Source organism: Pteropus medius, unplaced genomic scaffold, assembly GCF_902729225.1.
Source record: "Pteropus medius unplaced genomic scaffold, Ma_sr-lr_union100, whole genome shotgun sequence".
Taxonomy (NCBI): Eukaryota; Metazoa; Chordata; class Mammalia; order Chiroptera; family Pteropodidae; genus Pteropus; species Pteropus medius.
In genome coordinates this window covers 12,719,703-12,727,582 of record NW_024354500.1, presented here as the reverse complement: position 1 = coordinate 12,727,582, position 7,880 = coordinate 12,719,703, and positions in this window count along the sequence as shown.

Below are 7,880 nucleotides of genomic sequence, written 5' to 3'. Positions count from 1 at the left end.
AGAGAGAATGATAGCACAGGCCAGTGTTGCAGCAGTGTTGCGGACTAGGAGTGGTTAGATTCTGAATATATTTTCAAGGTAGAGAGACCAGAATATCTAGATAGATCAGATCTGGAATATGAGGGAAAATGAAGAGCCAAGAAGAATCCCAAGGTTTTGGGTTAACAGAACGAGAAAACAGAATTGTCATTGACTAAGATGAGGAAGGTTGAAGACAGAACAGACTATGGAGGAAAGATCGAGGGAAATCCATTTAGGGAATGCTGAATTTGAGGTTTCTATGAAGTATCCAAGTGGAGATGTCAGACACCCAGTTATGTATAAAAATCTGAAATTCAGAAGAGAGTATGGGCTGGAAATGTTAATTAGGGTATGTTAGCATACAGTTGATATTCAAAACCATAGAACTGGTGAGATCAACATGATAGCAAGTATTAAAAAACGGACTAAGAACAGAACTGGAATATTCTAGCATTAGGAGGACTGGGAAGCAGAAAAACAAGAAAAGAGATCAAGAAGGGGCAATTGATAAGAAGAAATTCCACCCTCCTCCCTCCCCCCAAAAAATATGGTATCTTGAAAGTTACATGAAGGAAATATGTCAAGGAGAGAGTGACTAAACTGTGTCAAACACATGGACAAGTAAGATTAGGACTGAGAATTATTTTGTGAATTTAGCAACATAGAGGTCACTGGTGACTTTTACAAGAGTAGTTCTGGTGAAATATTAAGGACATAAACCTGACTGAAGTGGGTTTACGAGGGAATGAGGAAGGTGGATTTGGAGACAGTTAGCATGGAGACGTCTTTAGGGGAATTTTAATACAAAAGGGAGCAAATAAATGAGATGGCAGCTGGCAAGGGGATGAGACTGACAGAGCAGTTTTCTGAAACTAAAAGAAAAAGCAGCATGTACATATATGCTCATGGTAGCCGAGAGTGACTAAACTGTGTCAAACACATGGACAAGTAAGATTAGGATTGAGAATTATTTTGTGAATTTAGCAACATAGAGGTCACTGGTGACTTTTACAAGAGTAGTTCTGGTGAAATATTAAGGACATAAACCTGACTGAAGTGGGTTTACGAGGGAATGAGGAAGGTGGATTTGGAGACAGTTAGCATGGAGACGTCTTTAGGGGAATTTTAATACAAAAGGGAGCAAATAAATGAGATGGCAGCTGGCAAGGGGATGAGACTGACAGAGCAGTTTTCTGAAACTAAAAGAAAAAGCAGCATGTACATATATGCTCATGGTAGCCACTGAGAAGACCAAAAAATAAAAATAATTAAAAAATGACAGTGTAGAAGAAAGGGAGAATTGCTGGAACAATGTCCAATGGGATGGGATCTAGTACAGGAGTAAAGGGATTGGCACAGAGTTCTCCTAGGCACAGACTGGAAGGCAGAAGATGTGGATACTGGTGAGCAGGGAGGGAGGGCAGTAGTAATCTGGGAATGTTCTCTTCTGTTCATCTTACTATGCTCGGTGAAGCAGGAATTGAGGTCACCAGCTAAAAGTCAAGACGAAAGAGAAGGTGTTGGAGGTTGGAGAGAGCAGAGAAGGTAGAAAATAAAGGTCCAGGAGAGCGGGTGAGTAAATAGGTAGAAAAATATAGAATGATTGTCCAGCAGCAATGAAGGCCCATTTGATGTTTGTGGTGATAAATTCAAGATAATAGCAGTCAGCACGTGGAGTGTTTTTACTAGCCAAGTTCAGCTTCATAGAGGCAGGCACAGAGCAGGCCAACTCTTGGATTTAACCAGGGTTCCAGGTTAGCTATGAATTCTGAGAAAGAAGAGAAGCAAAAGGTAGCACATGATGTGCACAAGGGAGAGACATGATGGTTTACCTTGGAATTTAGGCTGGTAAGGGAGGGAGGGAGGCCATGGAAGGGATGAAGGGTGGTGAAGAATGGTGGGACCAATTGGTAGAAGGCCAGGGGGCTGGGCGGGATTTAAAGGACTATAGAAGTACCAGAGGGAGGAAGCTGAAAATGAAAAGAAAGAAAGAAAGAATCTTGATGTTATAAATAAACCGCCCCCGGTCTTCAAATCAGGCTAGAAAAGAAGTGAACCATTGAGATGTACCAAAAACAACTTCTTGATCCATTATTTTCTATACAAAAAATGCCTTTTACTGTGAAAGCTATTTATTTGTTCAAGTTTACAGAAACACAAGAAGGCTAGATTTTTTTCCTAAACTAATTTGGAACTGTTTCATCTTCAGAGGTGATTCTCGTTTCATTCATAATACACTTTTATTTCAAGTTAAATGTTGTATGTCTAGACACCTTTTCCCACACCAGTGGTTATGTTCTCTAATCCTCCTTCCTCTCTCATAATCGTTAGTTATTTTCATTCTCTTATTCTTCCTTATCACTCATCTCTTTTAAAATTAAAATACAATGCTTAAATTCTTAAAATACAATGCTTAAATCTGAATAGAAGCCTCACCGATGCCAAGAATAGTGGGAGGACTGCCTTGTGATCCTTGCATGTCTTTTAATTTCCCAGTGTCTTGTCAGTTTCAGGTTCAGTGTTTTTCAGGAAGTAGACACCCGTCTTCTAATTGAGTCAGTGCCAAGAGTAAAGCATGGTCTCTCTAAACTGTCTTGCACCTGGAGGTATCTCCTAGGGGAGATATGCAAAAATAAACAGCAAATCCAGGCAACTAGGCCTCATTATATTTTTATTAACAGAGTAACTCTTTTACCCAAGCAACATCCCAAATTGGATAATTACCTCCCACATTGCTGTCCCCTTGGCTTTGGAGCCAAACACCAAGTTCTTTCTCAATTAGTGTCCTGAGCTCTGAGTCAAGTTCCTTATGTGCTGTTACCCAGCAGCTACTCAAATACCCAGATGTTGCATGAAGCCCTTCCTAAATATAACTCTTTAAGCACATTCAGAATCCTCCAAGGAAAAATAAATAAATAACATTAGTATATTATTTTATTGACAAGAATCGATATCCACCACTTAAAAAACCTATTAGAAATAAGTCAAATAAGCAAAACTTTATTCTGCCTGCTAAATTTCGAACTACTGACCTGACTAGGATAAAAAGATCATCAGATAATAAAATCTGATCCAAGTTTATTAAGCAGCACTTTCATCCAGTAATATGTTATTACTAAGTAAATGTAATTTAATGATTAAATGGTAAATATGAAATAAGGTATGTTGGGGGGAAAATCTGCTTGTGTTTGCATATAAATGTTTTAGTATTTAAATAGAAACCAAAAAAGCAGAAATATTCTGAAGTAAAAACAGAACTGGAATTTCCATTTCCCATCCACATCATAAATGAGATCATTCCACAGCCATGACTTTTTGCACACCACTTTAAAAGAGTGCACCCAGACAGAATCTATGGCTGGGACCCAAGGCACTGAAAACTATCCTATACTGGCTTGTGAAAGATGCATCACACACCCACGTGCATGTGCACGCACACATGTGGATGCACACACACACACACACACACACACACACACGCATGCTGACCAGAAGTCACATATCCTATGGCTAAGTCTATAAAATTTATGAATAAACTACTAAAGTAGCCTCAAGCAGAAGTGGCAGAAAACATTGCTCTTTTTATACCACTTTAAAAATAAACTGCATTCACTGGAAAAGGTAACAACATATGATGCTTTGACAACATCAAAAATAATATTTAAGAATTTAGAAATCTTCTGGCACATGGTTCCATATCCTCAAAAAGATTAACATCTTAATCCATTTCCTTAAATCTGAATTCGAAGGGCCATTCAAACTGCCCATGTGGCTTCTGTCCAAGCATGGGGCTCACATTTGTACAGCTTTATCTGAGCAAGTATCTGCTGTAGCTGTTCTTTATTGAACTTTCACTTACAAGAGATGTGTTATCATCATGCTAGATCGATTGAGTTATACATCACTTTTCTCCCTCCTCAACTTGCAGAGAGATTAGCAGATGAGGAAGTGGGTTGAGATACAATGATTGGCATTGCTTTGCAAATGAAAGTATTAAAGGGAATCCATAATTGAAAAGAGAAATAAGGTAGAATCAATTATTTCAGAACAGTGAATAAGGGGCCTGATTTGCACTGATGACTGGGCCCAGTGGGAGTTGAGCATGTGAATGTTATAGAGGCAGCCAGCTCCTATCTGGCACTCCCTGGTCTGCATCATAGTCATTGGTACCTCTTAGAGAAGGCTGGGTCTCTGGACTCCCTGGTAATGACCAGCCTGCATTCCACTGCCCTTAGCACAGCTAGAGCTACAGATAATCCCGTGAATCATTCCTTCATTCTCAAAGTCATCCAAAGTTTGAAAGAGGAGAAATATTGCTATGATATTTACACCACACTGAGCACAGTTTTATTTGTTTATTTGTTTTTTTTTTTTTGGAATTATATAGAAATAAGTATTTCAAGATAAACTAAAGTGGATGTGTCTGAAGGAGACTGAAGAAATAGAAAGTGGAGAAATTCTCCTTTACAGGTCTTAAGTTGAGGGGAAAGGGGGCAGAGAGGGAGAGAGGGAAAGAAAATAGTGGTTAAGAGAAGAAAAAGTGAATTAAATGAAAGGAATGCTAGGTAACTGTGGAAATTATTTCTTCAAATTCTTAGGTTTCTTTCTAGCATTTCCTGTCAGCTGTCTGGCTATCTACCAGGGAAAAGAAAAATCTCCTAATACCATTCCAGTGGGAATTTGAATTTTAAGTATGAAAAATAACAATGGTCCACAGGCCAGGGAAGGAAGTGGTAAAATTCCTAAATGACTAGAGTTGAAAGATCAAGAAGAATGTTGAATTTTTTGTTTTTCCACTTTCTGTGTGGTAATGCACAAGATGCATCTATCTGCCATAAAGTACTAGTGATGAATTTATATGAAGTAACATCACCCATCACCCTCCGGTGAAATTACACATCTATTAAATATTTTGCTAAATCACTAACAGTGTGCATTCAGAAACATGTGGGAGTAAGGATTGGGTTCTCCAGCCAGCCAGACTACATTGAAATCCAAGCTCTTCTCTATTTCTCTGACCCTGGCAAGTGATTCAAACACCCCGAGCCTTAATTTCCTCATCTAGAAAATAGGAACAATAACAGCACTTCTCTCATAAAGTTGCATGGATTAAGTTAATTAATACATTTTAAAGTATTTGGAATAGTACGTGGCACATAGTATACAATATATGTTAGCTATTAAAATCACTACCATTACATCAGTAATACTTCTAGATATAATAGGAATCTTTTGAATTTTCAAAAAAGTTTACTAAGTTTGGGGGAAATTGATCATCCAGATGCCTAAGACATGACATGGAACACTTCATGAAAAATACTATTCAGATATTTTGTTTTTCTTTTTATTTCTCAATATACAAATATAATTTAATCATATATTAATCATATACACTGTATTATAAATATATAAAATATGCAGTGTATTTTTATATATTTAATTATACATGTAATTTTAATTTTATATTGCCAGTCTTTAGATCCTAGCGGAGTTGACTAAAAAAAGAGGTATAACTTGGTTGAGAAATAGCAATAAACTAGTCGTTATAGAGCTGAGGTTAAATATAGCTCTAGTTTCTTGCCATTTCATTAAAAATTGAGAAACAAAGGCCAGTGGGATCTGTCACTTTGCTTGAGAAACATTAGGTAATCTCATGGGTGAACGAATAAATGAACGAGTGAATGAATATTAATTATCCCAGTCTGTTTTCAGACTATCCTATTAACATCATTTCCTGCCATTCTATTTTATCTATTTCTTTTTCAAACATTAGCTCACATGTGAAAAGCCTTTGACTTGATCACAAGACAAATACTATATTTGTACACCACACACACACACACACACACACGCCATCCACTATGCTTGTCATAATTCTGTCCCAATTCTCTTTTTCTTTAAAAACCACCTCAATACTCTCATGGAGTTTACTTTGAATAAGTTGAAAGCAAAAGTATCTTCCCACCTACCATAACCATAATCAATATACCTCCTCGACCCTGGAATAGAGGATGAAATAAATATTAAAAAGATCATATAATAGTCACTCTATCCATCCATGTTCTTAGGATTTAGGCTTCAACAGGTCTGAGACCATATCTTTTGAAAATTGTAGATCCTGAATAAATATGATTTTAAAGAGTCTTGCTGAGAGGACTAAGGCTCTCTATGTTAGTATCCTTATTCCAGATTACCACTGCCTGAATGATGCTTATTCCTCATTACATTTCCACTTGCTCTGTTTCTCTGTTTTCTTCCAGACTACAGTCAAGGCCAGAAAGTCTACCCTTTACTCAGCTAGGGATGTCTCCTTCCTTCTTCATCTTGCCTACTATTAAATAGGGCTTTGTATAGTACCCAGACTATGTCAGCTCTCTCAGATGAATTACTTTTCTAAAATAAAATAAAATAAAATGATTCATGATCTTGACCCTTGGGGCTGGAAAGTAATGTCTCATTGAGCGAAAAGCCAACATAAAACTTTAGAGAAACTGCAGTTTATATTTCAGCTCATACCTGCTAACTTTCCAGCAGTTGGTGGAAATTATTGTGAAGAAACAAGAAAGAATTTGGCCATGGTGTATGGAAATAGCAATAAAAAACTATTCTGTGTATAAAAAACTAAGCAAAGCAATAATTACTAGTCCATTTACTAGTAGAGTTCAGTCATTGGTTCATTTATTCATTCGGGATATTATTATCTCTTCGGGAAAAGTTTATTCCAAAACATTACTCCTAATAATTCATTTATCATCTTATTTATGTGAAATAGACTTACTAATTCTAGCACCGAAATACAAAAATGGGAAATTAAAATATGTTAGATCAACTCAGAGTATAGGAATGAAGTCAAATTATTTTACCAGTTTGGATATCAAAATTCTTAAAGGTTAATTAAATAGAGAATAAAATGAATTAAAAAGATTAAGTTCAGTCACACTTCTTATGTTTTTTTATATTTATTTTTAAAAAGTCATACATTATTTCAATAGGAAAAAATAGTTGTATTTACTATTTTAAATGTAACATAACTTTCTCCATTTTGTATCTTTAGAATTTTACCTCTTTGTCCATTTACAAATAAATATTTATTAAATATCCACTTTATACAATGCAATAATATAAATAAAACACAATTCCTGACCACACCAAGCTCATATTTTGAAAGGCAAACAAGTAAACAAAAATGACGATATAATATATAAAGTATGGCAGGTCCTTGAATAATGTCATTTTGTTCAATATCATTTCATTATAATGTTGATGAGATGCCATAGGAACTTAACTCTTGTTTATATAAATTAGCCTATGGTAAAATTGGTTTCATTATATGTCATTCTTACACAGTTTCAAGACCCTATGCTAAGTAAGGACTTACTATATAATAATTGAAATTTCACAAGGTCAGAGATGGCTCAAGGAAGGAGTGGGTAATTCTCTCAGAAGAATTAGTAGGTAAAAATGAATAAAATATATCATAATATGAACAAACATAAATTGTCTTAGGAACTGCAAGCCAAATGTTATGGCTGGAGCATGTGGAAAGAAGGTAGATGATAAGGCTGCAGAGGTTGCCAGGGCTGTAGTCGCAGAGGGTCGTGTTAAAAAGAAGGGCTAGCTCCATGTGCATGTGACCTGTGCAGCTACACAGGGCCCCACATTTAGAGGGCCTCCATGCCTGGTTCAATGCTCTGCTGTCACCATCTTGAAATTTTTAATTTTTGAACAAGGGGCCTTACATTTTCATTTTGTACTGGGCTCCATAAAGTATGGCCCTACTTATGTTAAGGAGTTTAAACAATCAGTATTTCTAGGGAAAGAAAGAAAGAAAGAAAGAAAGAGAGAGAGAGAGAGAGAGA